General features: G+C 41.7%; 1 long non-coding RNA gene across 1 annotated transcript in view; it reads left to right on the top strand.

Annotated features, from left to right (window-relative positions):
* Window positions 1-7,881, top strand: part of LOC115833333 — a 42,513-nt gene extending 34,632 nt beyond the window's left edge. The window contains exons 3-4 of the long non-coding RNA XR_004028782.1: window positions 985-1,043; window positions 6,999-7,881. This is a non-coding gene — a long non-coding RNA (uncharacterized LOC115833333). The remainder of the gene's footprint in view (window positions 1-984; window positions 1,044-6,998) is intronic.
* The last annotated feature ends 7,316 nt before the right edge of the window (window positions 7,882-15,197 follow it).

The raw sequence follows: 15,197 nt of genomic DNA, 5'->3' as shown, positions 1-15,197 counted from the left end.
TTTCATTGTTTGTTATCTCAGTATCTGAATCTTTTAAAAAAGGATGTAATGTTAGTCTGGTACTGTAGCGTGACCTTCCAGGGCTTCAAGAGCTTCTTCAGGTAGGACTTCTCCTGGCCTGCGAAGATTCAGGCAGGCATTCCAGGGTAAGGGACCTGGCTTTTGTGACATCCTTGACTGTACCTAGCTCTCCCTCAAGCTGGTTACAGTTGAGTTGATTGATGGTCTGTAGACATAGATGCTATTGGCATTCAGGAATGTTTTCAAGATTCGGCCAGGCCTGGTGGCTTATGGCTGTAATCCTAGCAGTTTGGGAGGCTGAGGCAGGTGGATTGCTTGAGCTCAGGAGTTTGAGACCAGCTTGGGTAACATGGTGAAGCTCTGTCTCTACAAAAATCCCCACAAAATTAGCTGGGCACAGTAGTGCCTGCCTACAGTCCCAGCTACTTAGGAGGCTAAGCTGGGGGGATTGCTTGAGCCCTGGAGGTCGAAGTTGCAGTGGGCAACAGTGCACTTCTTCCTGGGAGACAAAGTGAAACCCTGTCTCAAAAAAAAAACCAAACAAACAAAAAAGAAGTGTCTTAACGACCCTCTGGGAAGCATTTCTCAATGACCCCCATTCCTGGAAATGACAAAATGACATCTAAACTCCCCACACTATTTCACCTAACGTAGACTTGGATATCTGCTAGATCAAGGGTCTCCAGTTCCTGGGCCATGGACCTGTACTGTTCTGTGGTCTCTTAGGAACTGGGCTGCACAGCAGGAGGTGAGCGTGGAGCAGGCAAAGTTTCACTGGTATTTAAAGCCACTCCCCATCGTTTGCATTACCGCCTGAGTTCCACCTCTTGTCAGCATTGGCAACATTAGAGTCTCATAGGAGCATGAATCCTATTGTGAACTGTTCGTGCAAGGATCTAGGTTGGGCTATCCTTATGAAAATCTAATGCCTGATGATCTATCACTGTCTCTCATGACCCCCAGATGGGATCATCTAGTTGAAGGAAAACAAGGCTCGGGGTGCCTACTGATTCTACATTACAGTGAGTTGTATAATTATTTCATTATATATTACAGTGTAATAACAATAGAAATAAAGTGCATGATTAATGTAGTGTGCTTGAATCCTCCTGAAACCATCCCCAACCTTGGACCGTGCAAAATTTATCTTCCACAAAACCGATCCCTGATGGTAAAAAGGTTGGAGACTGCTAAACTACCTCCTGGAGAAATAGCTTGGTCTGACCATTTTTGTGGAAGAGAGCAGCCCTACATATGAGACAGTGTCCCATATCTGAAGCAGTTACAGTAGGTGGCTAGTCAGATATGAGCAGCGCAGGAGAGGGCTCTCGCCGACCCACTGGGAATGTCAGCTGACCATCAGGTGGTAGTCAAACAGTTGTCACACTGCCTCTTTAAATAATAATGTTTTAAGTTAGGTAGAAAAATCTGAAGGTTTGAACACTTATGGAAGGCTTGTGACAAATTAATTGTAAACGAAATTCTGTGTGTGAACATATTAGCTAAAGTTAAAGGGGTACTATTCAATTTTTCCATAAATTGAACATTGGAATAAAAGTACAACAGAGTTGGCCGGGTGCAGTGGCTCACACCTGTAATCCTAGCACTTTGGGAGGCCAAGGCGGGTGGATCACGAGGTCAGGGGTTCGAGACCAGCCTGACCAACATGGTGAAACCCCATCTCTATTAAAAATACAAAAATTAGCTGGGCGTGGTGGTGGGCTCCTGTAATCCCAGCTACTCAGGAGGCTGAGGCAGGAGAGTTGCTTGAACCTGGGAAGTGGAGGTTGCAGTGAGCCGAGATAGCGCCATTACACTCCAGCCTGGGTGACAGAGAGAGACTCCGTCTCAAAAAAAAAAAAAAAAAAAAAAAAAAGTACAACAGAGTTTTCTTACAGCACTAATTTGCTCTTAAGCAAAAATTGGCAAAGAATTATAAAAGATTTATAAGAATCTTACCTTATGGTCAGACATTAAAATTGGATAGATTTGTCCACAAGGTTTTATTAAGATTTGGGTTTGACATCAATAGTGCACTAATACAATGGTGAAATTTGGCTTTCTCTCTTGAACAAGAATAATGAAAGATTTTTGAATAAACTGTAGGAAGAAGAAGGGAAAGAAAAAAGACAGATTGTTTGGAGAGCTAAGTCTCCCTCTTAATGAGTAAAGGTTTTTTCCGTTTTAAAACATTTTGAGTTATTGTTTTGGCTAATTAAATGACTTATGGTGACCTGGGATTTGATTTTATAATACCAAGTGTTTTAAACCATTGATATTTGACAAAACTTCCAAAATTAAATTATAAATTATGTTTTTTTCTGACATAATTACTATTTTAGATATTAAGTCCTCTGAAGTCCAAAAATGATATATTTGGCCTATTTGGTATAAAAATCATACAGTAAGCACTGTCAACTATGAAATGGTGTTTGGCTTTCTTTGGGTTGTATTTGTATAAATATGTTAGCGGTTGAAGTTATCTGTGCTACCAGCGTTGAATCCAAACAGGTCTGGAGCAACCTCGATTCCTGCCTTCTCAAAAGAAAGAATCCGACTGAGGGGCATAAGGCAGAAGAGACCAAGGAAAGTTTTAGAGCGGGAGTGATGCTTATTCAAAAGCTTTACAGCAGAAATGAAAAGAAAGTAAAGCACACTTGGAAGAGGGCCAAGCAGACATCTTGGTCAAGTGCTCTGTTTGACCTTGGACCTAGGATTTTATATGGTGGCCTACTTCCGGCATCTTGTGTCCTTTTCTTTTGATTCTTCCATTGCGGCAGGCTGCCTGCATGCGCAGTGTATTTACTGAAGCTGTACACATGCTCAGGTGAGGCATTCTTCCCTTTACCGTGCAATATCCCTGGAAGGCCATATACCAGTTAAATTCCACCATTTTGCCTCTTAATGTGAAGCCCACTGGACCAATTCCTGAGATGTTATTGGAAGCTGCCGATGACCAATTTCAGGCGTTTTTATCTATTGGGAAACTGCTTCTTGGTGCAGGGTGCACCCAGTTACTATTTTAGAGAGGCAGTGTGACAACTCTTGACCATCACCTGATGGTCGCCTGACATTCCTGGTGGGTGGGGAGAGCCTCAACTGCTCTGCTTATACCTGACTAGCTACTTAGTGTAACAAAGCTAGAAAAGTTGCTGGTCTCAGACCTAGAATTCCTTAGGCTAAAGAATTTTTTATTCACTCCTTGCTAACTATCTTTAATAGAGGCTATGTGCTTAGGCAGTGGATAGAAGCCTGGCAAGGAAATCACACCTAGCTGAATCCCAGTTGTAGTGACAAGGAGGTTGATTGGTTTCTTCTGCAAGGGAGGATAGTGTGGAGGGCCAATGAGCCTATCATTCCCATTTAGGTTGGATACATGTCATTCATCTGTACCAGGTAGTCCCTTTAGTCCTCACAAAATCTTAATTGCATTCTATGTCCTCATAAGCAGCCATTCCCTGTGTCTGATTTAGTGAGAAAAGTAAATTATTGAACCTTGAGGATTAAACACTTCCACATGGTAAGAGAAATGACAAAGTAAAGTGTATTTTACTCTACTTCTAAAATGTGATAACCTTAAACCAAATATATAATCATGTATGTATTCTAAAGAGTATCTGTAAAAATTCAAACAAAAAATAGTGTCTAGTTTTCTAAAGCAATGTTTTCGAGGGCATAGTTTTAAGATTTACCTTTGTTTATAATGAAGGCCTAAAATGTTGACATATAAGATAGTATTGATGACATTCAAATTAATTCATGCTCCTCAAACCTTTGTTAACATACATACTTGGTCTGATTCAATCCACAGTGTACAATGTAATCCAGTTTTTTGTTTTGTTTTGTTTTGTTTTTGAGAGAAAGTTTCCCTCTGTCGCCCAGGCTGGAGTGCAGTGGCACGATCTTGGCTCACTGCAACCTCTGCCTCCCAGGTTCAACTGATTCTCCTGCCCCAGCCTCTTGAGTAGCTGGGATTACAGGTGCCCGCTAAGTTTTGTATTTTTAGTAGAGATGAAGTTTCACTATGTTGGCCAGGTTGATCACGAACTCCTGACCTCAGGTGATCCACCCACCTCGGCCTCCCAAAGTGCTGGGATTACAGGTGTAAGCCACCGTGCCCAGCCTATAATCCAGTTTTAATACAGATTTATTTTTTACGTGAAATCAAGAATGTATATATATATTGAAAGATATACACAGAAATGATCCAAAAGGTTAGTTGCCTTGACACGTTGTATGGTAGTGTTTTTCTTCTTTAGTAGTATGTGGATTTTTCCGAATCTTTGGCAGGCATTATTTTTTAATTAATTAGTGGGAGAATACTGTAAACATTATACCTAAAAGACAAATTATAAAATGCAGACAGACAGACACACACACACACACACACACACACACACACACACACACACACACACACACCATAAAGTCTCAGGAAATACCTGAAGAATATGTAATGGCATGGGAACATGCTGTGTTTTGATGTTAGATGATGAGACCCTGAGATGAAACACTGAGTAACCTGGACAGCAATTGAACATATGTACTATGAGTATCATGCCATGTGGAACATATTTGACATGCAGTAATGACAGCTATCTGGTCTCTTCTCTGTGGTTCATGCCACATTGTTGCCTACAATGTAACACATGAGCTACAACATGAAGAACTCCCTGGTTGTCTGAGAGGGGAGCCAGAACAGACACCACCAGGATTTGTAAATTGTTTGCCAGCGAAAATCTCTAAGCTTCTAGCAACTTTCTCCTTTTTGTGCCCTCATCCATTGAATTTATCCCCTGAAGGAGACAGTTTGATGCCTTGGAAAGTACTGGACATATAATTCTGTGAAGTAAATCATACCCATATAGACTAGATGAAGAAGACATTTAATTTCTGAAAGAATAAGATTCTTGACGAGGGTGCGTGGTTTAGGGTTTGGTTTGATTTCAAACGGAAAACAAAAGTAAGGCCAGGTGGGGTGGCTCACGTCTGTAATCACAGCACTTTGGGAGGCCGAGGCGGGCGGATCTCCTGAGGTCAGGAGTTCGTGATCAACCTGGCTAACATGGTGAAACCTCATCTCTACTAAAAATACAAAAATTAGTTCGACTTGGGTGCGGTGCCTGTAATCACAGCTATTTGGGAGGCTGAGGCAGGAGGATCACTTGAACCCGGGAGGCGGAGGTTGCAGTGAGCTGAGATTGCGCCACTGCACTCCGGCCTGGACGACAGAGCGAGACTCCGTCTCAAAAAAAAAAAAGAAAAAGAAAAAAACAAAAGCAAAAGTGCAGCAGTAAGACCAGGTGGCCCCAAAAAAGGCAAAATGCAAGGCACCCATGTTTGGTGGCACCTTTGTCTATGGGTGGCGTTTTTTCACACAAGAAGGGCGGGAGTAGAGTGCGCCAAGGTAACGTTTCTTGGCATATCTGGAGCTCTACTGCCATCGTGAGGATATCGTTTAACGAACCCCTACGCCATTAAACAGTTCTAGTGAGGACTACCTGTTGGGGCACGTGTGGTCTGGTAAAAGGTGGAAGATGCTTCGCCTCCATGCTGGGAGTCCTTGCTTAGTCTCGTTTGAGGCTTTAAAAGAGACCTGGACATTGGCGGTACCTTGGTATAGAACCTAGAGAGTGAAGGTTCTAATAGCAAATCCTGTAAACCTCCCCTGGAAGAACGTTGTTCATTGTGCGCGGATACTGATGCCACAAGAGATCCAAAGACCCGTAGCAAGATAATACCATGTGAAAACCTGCTGACTTTTGCTCCAAGGGGCAGGAACAGGAGACAGATGCCCACAAGAGCCTGCATTTGTCTTTGAGCGGGTTCCTGCAATCCTGCCCAGACAAGGAACCGAGGCCCCGTCCCAAGACTTCCTGTGCCAGGACCGCCTGGCAGGGGCTGTTTCATTCTAAGTCCTCACTCTCCAGGTTCTACACCAAGATACCGCCAATGTCCAGGTCTATCTTAAGGTCTTAGAGGAGAAGGCAAGAAGACCTAGCTTGCAGCCCCACGCCTCTTCCACCTCCCCACAGATCAGAACGTCCCCAACAGAGAGAAAAATATTGTTCTCCAGAATTCGAGAAGTGTAAAGGCGTAGGGTTTCATGAAACTGCATCCTCACGATGGCAGTAGTGCTCCAGATACGCCAAGAAGCCGTGTCTAGAGTTCCCTCTTCTCCCGCCCCTCGTGTCTGAAAAAACTCCGGCAAACATGGCTGCCTTATGTTTTGTCCGGTTTGGGGGCAACCTGGTCTTACTATTCAACTTTCGCTTTTGTTTTCCATCTGAAATCAAACTGAGACCTAAAACCACCCACCCTCATCAGGAATATTGTTATTTCAGAAATTAAATTGACACCTGACCTTGTTTATGGAGTTCTGCTTTCATTATATGCAATCTGTGCAGTTCTACTCAATATTCTATATCCAGTACTTTCCCATAGTATCAAATTTTCTACCTGAAAGGATAAGTGTGAAGTATCCAAGCTTAAGAGAGAATAAAGTGCTGGAAGTTCAAGACTTAGAGAAAGGCCCCTCTGGCCACCCTATTTTCCTTTGAGACTCTCAAGATATTCTGCGTTTATTTTCAGTCCTACACTAATACTTGTTTGGGAGTTACTCCTGTTCCAGGAACGAAGCCGGGCCCACTGCATTTTCTAGAGGCCTAGTACGGAAAAGCAGGCAAACTAGGAAACACAGGAATTTATTGCTGTAACTGGATACAGGAAGAACGCTGGAGATAATTCCGCCAGACCAACCTAAACTGTTACAATTTGCTTAGTGCTTATATAGGTTGGGGTTATGTGCCTACTGCAGTATAGCATTCGCCTATGTCTATTGGTAACTAATTTTGCTTCAACTAGAATGTCAGAAGCAAAAAAAATGCTTGCTAAGTCCAATTTAAAGGGCCCCAGTACCTTCAAAGCCTGTCTACTGTGGTACTGGAATGATTATTTCTATCTTATCTCCTTTACAGCTTGGTCCGGAGAGCTGCCTTGGACTCTCCAATGAATTCAAACAGCTGCCTCTGTTACCTTGACTCGTCTCAGATTTCCTTGACCCGAGATGGGTTCTGGCACTAGGAGTGTAAGACTGTCTCCATTCTTTTGGCTTGTTCCAGTTTAAAGAGAAGCCCATGCAAGGTTCCTACTGACCATATGTTTCTTTCTTTTCTTTTGTTTTTTGAGACGGAGTTTCGCTCTTATTGCCCAGGCTGGAGTGCAATGGTGCGATCTCGGCTCACTGCAACCTCTGCCTCCGGGACTCAAGCGATTCTCCTGCCTCAGCCTCCTGATTAGCTGGGATTACAGGCATGCGTCACCACGCCCGGCTAATTTTGTATTTCTAGTAGAGTTAGGGTTTCTCCATGTTGGTCAGGCTGGTCTCGAACTCTCGACCCCAGGTGATCTGCCCTCCTTGGCCTCCCAAAGTGCTGGGATTACAGGCGTGAGCCACCCCACCCGGTCTTGACCATATGAGTCATTTCTAGCTTTGATGTCTGGGCACCGATTTCCCTCGGTTAAACTATTTGCTCAATGTTAAGGCCACTCTGTAGAAATTTGTCTGTGTAACTGAGGTGCTATGCAGGCCTGCCTGTGTGACTATCATGCAGGCCTATCTGTTGTGATTGTCAGGGAGAATTGGTCTGCCACAATCCTTTTCTAAGCATAGCCAGTAGAGGTAGTTAGGGATAATTTGTATATTACAGAAATTGCCTTACAGAGAGTAACACATTTCTGTACTCTCCTTCCATAACAGACACTTAAAAAAAAAAAAAGTAATGTATGCTTGCTGTGGACCTCATTTAAGATTGCAACAGAAGCACTTTTCAATACTGTTAAACAGCTTTTTACTTTCCATATTTTAAGCTTTTTAGTTTATTATTTTCTTAATTTTCTATTTTTAATTTTTTGATACATTATATTTGTATATATTTAAGGGTACATGTGAAATTTTGTTACATGCATACAATGTGTAATGATCAATTCATGATATTTAAGTTACCTATCAACAAAGTATTTATCATTTCTATGTGTTGGGTACATTTCAAGTCCTTTCTTCCAGCTATTTTAAAACTACAGAAGATTGTTAATTATAGTCACCTTACTTTTCTATCAAAGTTTAGAACTTATTTTTTCTAACTCTATGTTTCTACTCATTAACCAACTCTCTTCCGCCCCACTGCCCTCCCGCAAATACACCCTTCCCTGTCTCTGATATCTATCATTCCACGCTCCACCTCCATGCCAACAAGTATTTTAGCTTCTACAGATGAATGAGAGCTATATTTTCCTTTCTGTGCCTGGCTTATTTTACTTAACATAATGATCTTCAGTTCCATCCATGTTGCTGCAAATACATGATTTCATTTTTTTAATGGCTGAAGAGTATTCCATTGTGCATATATAGACTGCATATTCTAGGTTTTCCAGTTCGTTAGTGTATAGTCGTTCATAATACTCTCTGATGATCTTTTGTATTTCTGTGGTATCAGTGATAATCTCTCCTTTGCCATTTCTGATTTTGTTTATTTGGGTCTGTTCTTTTCTTGGTTAGTCTAGCTAGTGGTTTATCAGTTTCATATATATGTGTGTGTGTGTGTATATATATATATATATATATATAACTGTCACCCAGGCTGGAGTGCAGTGGTGTGATCTTGGCCCACTGCAACCTCCACCTCTTGGATTCAAGCGATTCTTGTGCCTCAGCCTCCCTAGTAGCTGAGTTTACAGGCGTGCGCCACCATGCCCGGCTACTTTTTCTATTTCTAGTAGAGATGGGATTTCACCATTTTGGCCAAGCTGGTCTCGAACTCCTGACCTCAAGTGATTCGCCTCTCTCGGCCTCCCGAAGTGCTGGGATTACAGGAGTGAGCCATCGCGCCCAGCAGTTTTGTTTATATTTTCAAAGAACCAATTTTTCATTTTGTTGATCCTTTGTGTTGGTTTTTCATCTCTATTTTGTTTAGTTCTGCTTTGATCTGTATTATTTATTGATCCATGTTACCATGTTTTTTTTTTTTTTTAGTAGAAAATACCTTTTATTTATACATGGATTCAGAAAATAAGGAAATACTCTCTTTTTTTTTTTTTTTTGAGACGGAGTCTCGCTCTGTCGCCCAGGCTGGAGTGCAGTGGCGCAATCTCGGCTCACTGCAAGCTCCGCTTCCCGGGTTCACGGCATTCTCCTGCCTCAGCCTCTCCGAGTAGCTGAGACTACAGGTGCCCGCCACTACGCCTGGCTAATTTTTTTTTGTATTTTTAGTAGAGACGGGGTTTCACCGTGGTCTTGATCTCCTGACCTCGTGATCCACCCGCCTCGGCCTCCCAAGGTGCTGGGATTACAAGCGTGAGCCACCGCGCCCAGCCAAGGAAATACTCTCAAAAAGAAAAACACTGATATAAATGGACCATGCCATAATAAGCACTGATTAAATTTAATACTTCTGTTTCTCTTGTTTTATGCATAAATCAGTCTTTAGATTCCTGTAAAAGACATAAAGAACTGAATTATTCAATCAATAAACACAATTTACGTATTAAATATAACACTTTACGTCTCACAATTAGAGAATTAGTTTTTTTTTTTTTTTTTTTTTTGAGATGGACTTCTGGCTCTGTCGCCCAGGCTGGAGTGCAGTGGCCTGATCCTGGCTCACTGCAACCTCCAACCTCCCAGGTTCAAGTGATTCTCCTGCCTCAGCCTCCCGAGTAGATGAGATTACAGGTGCCTGCCACCACGCCGGCCTATTTTTGTATTTTTTAGTAGAGACGGGGTTTCGCCATGTTGGCCAGGCTGGTCTCGAACTCCTGACCTCAAGTGATCCGCCCCCCCCTTGACCTCCTAAAGTGCTGGGATTACAGGTGTGAGCCACTGCGCCCGGCAAGAATGAGAATTTTTAATAGGTTTATCAGTCTTTTGGCACAAAATCATTTAATATATTAAAATAGTAGGCATTTAGCCATCTACATCATTTGTCTATTCAATAAATTTGGAAGTAAAGAAATGTTACCAAAATCTTTCTAATCTGAAACTAATAAACATGTTTAAGATTTTCTTTTACTCAAATAGGAAATAAAAAGGGAACTTACATAATATCCAGAGAATAATTAAAGGCAAAATACATCAAGTCAAATCCTATTATGCCTGCAGATGCTTTTCTCAGAGGAAAGCCTTTATCCATTAATGACTTTATTAAAATGTTTATTTATTTATTATCATAAGCTCAACCAAGTGTTATATAAAACAGTTTTGAAAATTAAGGTAATAAGACAGAAAAGAATGAACTAATCTTACCAAATGTTAATAAATAATTAATCCAAGCAAGTGAGAAGAATTGAGTGAATCATTTTGAAAGTGAAATCACAGGAATAGAAAGCCAAAAATTAATAATCAATGAATTTTAAACAGATTCTTTGAAATTATCAATAAAATATATCAGCCTTATTTTAGTCCATTCAGGCTGCTGTAGCAAAATACCATAGCTAGGTAATTTATAGTCTTTTATAAATAATAAAACTTACTGCTCACAGTTCTGGTGTCTGGGAAGTCCAAGATCAAGGCCCCAGCACATACATTGTCTGTGGAAGGCTCACTCTCTGCTTCAAAGATGGCACCTTCTATCTATGTGTTCACATGGCAGAAGAGGTGACAAGCTCTCTCACGTCTGTTTTATTAGGGAACTAATCCCATTCAGTATGACTGACCCTCCATTATCTAATCAGCTTCCAAAGGCTACATCTCTTAATAATATCACCTTGGGGGTTAGATTTCAACATATAAATTTTGGAGGATACAGACTTTTAGAACATACCTTCCCACACTTGGGACCCCCAAATTTGTGTCTTTCCCACATGCAAAATATATTCATCCTATCCTAATAGCCCCCAAATTCTTTTCTTTTTTTTTTTTTTCCTGAGACGGAGTCTCACTCTGTTACTCAGGCTGGAGTGCAGTGGCGCAATCTTGGCTCGCTGCAACCTCCACCTCCCAGGCTCAAGTGATTCTCCTGCCTCAGCCTCCTGAGTAGCTGGGACTACAGGCGTATGCCACTATCCCTGGGTAATTTTTGTATTTTTAGTATAGATGGGGTTTCACTATGTTGGCCAGGCTGGTCTTGAACTCCTGACCTCGTGATCCACCCACCTTGGCTTCCCAAAGTGTTGGGATTACAGGCGTGAGCCACCGTGCCCGGCAATAGCCCCCAAATTCTTAACCTGTTTTTCCATCAACTCAAAAGTTTAAAGTTCAAAGTCTCATCTAAATATCATCTACATTAGATTTGGGTGAGACTCAAGGTATCATTCATTCTGAGCCAAATTCCCCTTCTACTCTGAGCTTTTGAAGTTAAACAAGTTTTGTGTTTCCAAAATACATTGGTGAGACAGGCATAAGTTAGAAATTCCCATTCCATAAGGGAGAGAGAAGAAAGGAAAAGGGGTAATATGTTTCAAGCAAGTCTAAAATCCAAGAGCACAAACAATATTAAAACTTAAGGCTGGAGAATGATCTTCTTTGATTCAGTGTTATGCCTTTCACACACACTTGGATGAGGATTGGGCCCCCAAGGCTTTAAGTGGTCCCATTCCCAATGACTTCTCTGTGCATAGCCCATGCCGCAGTGCTCATGTGTTACAGTCTTGTGTTTGTGGTTCTCCTAGGCTAGAGTTGCACACTGGTGGCTTTACCAATCTGAGGTCTCTGGGATGGCCCTGCCCTCATGGTTTTACCAGACTTTGCCTTTACGGTGGTCCCTCCATGGCTTTAATAGACATTGCCCCAATGGTGGCTCTTTATTGTAGTCCTGTTCCTGTGGGACATCTTTGTCTATGCCCTGCAGCTTTCTGGGGTACCCTTAGTAATATAGGTGGAGGTGGCCATGTCCCTACAGCTCATTTTGCTCTGTGCTCCTGTGGAGATGGCACTGTGTTGATGCTGCCAAGATTTTTACTGCCTGTGCACTTTAGAGTGGTGGCCTGAACCACATCTGGGCCTACTTGAGACACATCTGATGAGAGAGGGAGCTGAAACATGCTGTGCCAGATTGTAGGGAGCGGAGACTTGAGGTAGTTCAGGGCAGCAAGCACTGAGGTTCCTTGGATGCCCAAGGTCCCTCTTTTGACCTCATTTTGCGCCCCAGGTTTGGTATTCTGAGCCTGTGATGTGAGTGGCAGGCTGGATGGTCTCTGAAATGCCTTTAGGGTCATTCTCTTATTGTCATGCAGAATAGCATCTGCCTTCCTTCTATCCCTACTAATCTTCTTATCAAATGGTGGGTTGGTCATACCTTTAGTATTCTCTTCTGAATATACTTTTTCATTAATTCTTTACAACATAGCCACACTGAAAATTTTTCAGATCTTTACATTCTGCTTCCCTTTTGATTATAAATTCTTTTTAATTTGTTTCTATCTTCTTGTATTTTACTACAAGCATTCAAGAGAGGCCATACCACACCCTCCACACTTTGCTTAGATATTTATTTCACTAACTATACTATCATTGCTCAGAAGTTCTACCTTCTACAAAGCCCTAGGATACATACACAGTTCAGCCAGGTTATTTGCCACTTTATAAGAGGGATGACTTTTCCTCCAGTTTCTGATAACATTTCTCATTTTCACCCGAGACTTCATCAGAATGGCCTTTACCATCCAGATTTCTACCAAAATTCTGTTCATGACCTCTGAGGAAATCTCTAAGAAGATTAAGGCATTGTTTACAGCTCTCCTCTTCTGAGCCATAACCAGATCACTCTTAACACTCTGCTCACAGAAATGCAGGCTTTTTCTAGCCTGATCCTTTGCATTCTTACAGCCTCTATCCATTACCTAGTTCCCAAGCTGCATCCACATTTGTAGGTATTTGTTAGAGCAGCACCCCACTTCTTGCTATCCATTTCTACCTTGATTCTTTCAGGGTGCTATAACAATGTAACTTGGACTGGGTAGTTTTTAAAAACGTAATTTACTGAGAGTCCTGGAGTCAGGGATTTCGAACATTAAGGTGCCAGAAGATGTGGTGAACAATGAGGGCTCAGTCTTCTTCAAAGATGGCAACTTCTAGATATGTCCTCATATGGTAGTAGAATTAAAAGAGCTCCCTCAGGCCACATTTTTAAGGACACTAATCCCATTCATGGGGGCAGAGCCTCATGACCAAATCACCTCCCATAGGCCTTACCTCTTAATACCATTACCATCGAGATTAGGTATTTGGGGCAATCATTAAAAAGTCATTAGGTATTTGGTGATCATTAAAAAGTCAGGAAACAACAGATGCTGGAGAGGATGTGGAGAAATAGGAAAGCTTTTACATTGTTGGTGGGAGTGAAAGTTAGTTCAACCATTGTGGAAGAGTGTGTCGATTCCTTAAGGATCTAGAATCAGAAATTCCATTTGACCCAGCAATCCCATTACTGGGTATATACCCAAAGGATGATCAATCATTCTACTATAAAGATACATGCACACGTATACATATGTTTATTGCAGCAATGTTCACAATAGCAAAGACTTGGAACCAACCTAAATGCCCATCGATGATAGACTGGATAAAGAAAATGTGGCACATATACACCATGGAATACTATGCAGCCACAAAAAAGGATGAGTTCATGTCTTTTGCAGGGATATGGATGAAGCTGGAAACCATCATTCTCAGCAAACTAACACAGGAACAGAAAACCAAACACTGAATGTTATCACTCATAAGTGGGAGCTGAACAATGAGAACACGTGGACACAGGGAGGGGAACATCACACATCAGGGCCTGTCAGGGGTGGGGGGCTAGGGGAGGGATAGCATTAGAAGAAATACCTAATGTAGATGGCAGGTTGATGAGTGCCACAAACCACCATGGCATGTGTATACCTATGTAACAAACCTTCACATTCTGCACATGTATCCCAAAACTTAAAGTATAATAATAAAAAAAAAGAAATGGTTCATATTCATAAAATATCTTTCAAGGTCAAGTTCCATGACAAAAAATGCAATTCTAACTCCCCAATTGACTGAATGGATCCCACACTTCTGCCAAAGAGATTCCAAAGAAACCTGAAAAACTAGTTAAGGCCATAAAGGGAAAGAAGTAGGTGGTCAGACATGCCTCATTATACCCTCTCCCATTTGGATTTCAGGCATAACTGACCAGCATGAACATTAAAACAGATCTTGGCCTGGTGAGGTGGCTCATGCCTATAATGTCAACACTTTGGGAGGCTGAGGTGGGCGTATCCCTTGAAGTCAGGAGTTCAAGAACAGCCTGGGCAACATGGTGAAACCTTGTCTCTACAAAAATACAAAAATTAGCTAGGCATGGTGGCATACACCTTAGTCCTAGCAACTTGGGAGGCTGAGGCAGGAGAATCGCTTGAGCCTGGGAGGCAGAGGTTACAGTGAGCTGAGATTGTGCCACTGCATTTCAGCCTGGGTGACAAAGTGAGACCACCTCTTAAAACAAACAAACAAAAACAAAGAAAAAAAACAGATCTTAACACTGACAAAACAGACTCTTTGTAGCAATAAGATACCAGATTCCAACCTGACTCTAGTATAACTTCACATGATAAAAATGGAAATAAAAATATTTTACCCCAAAGTATGTTTTTTTGCCCTATTTTGAAATGGACCTGCAAAGCCATTGGGAAACATTTGCATCTGTAAAGCATCTCATTAACATAACTAGATCTTTCCTCTTCCAGGCCTTCCGAAACCTGAAGAGGTTAACTGAGAATCTAGCACCTTTTAAAAGTCTAAATAGAAAACATTTGCCATCTATTATCTCTAAGGGCAGCCACTTATGAGACTTCATCTATGTAATAAAAACCTTGGTCTCCACAACCCCTTATGTTAACCCAGTCATTCTTTTCTATTGATTCCAGGTCTTTAGAAAATAACTTAACTCTTTCAAGCAATTGCCAATCAGAAAATCTTGGAATCCTCCTATGTCCTGTAAGCACCCACTTTCCCCTGCTTTAAGTTGTCCTGCCCTTCTGGACCAAACCAATGTATACCTCACATGTATTGATTCATGTCTTCTGTCTCTCTAAAACATAGAAAAGAAAGCTGTAACCCAACCACCTTGGTCAGGACCTCTTGAGACTGTGCCTTGCGCCATGGTCAGTCATATTTTGTGCAGAATAAACATTTTTCAATATTTTATAGAGTT

This window comes from Nomascus leucogenys, chromosome X (genome assembly GCF_006542625.1).
Source record: "Nomascus leucogenys isolate Asia chromosome X, Asia_NLE_v1, whole genome shotgun sequence".
Taxonomy (NCBI): domain Eukaryota; kingdom Metazoa; phylum Chordata; class Mammalia; order Primates; family Hylobatidae; genus Nomascus; species Nomascus leucogenys.
Note: the sequence above shows the minus strand (reverse complement) of the source record. Positions and strands in the feature narration are given on the sequence as shown.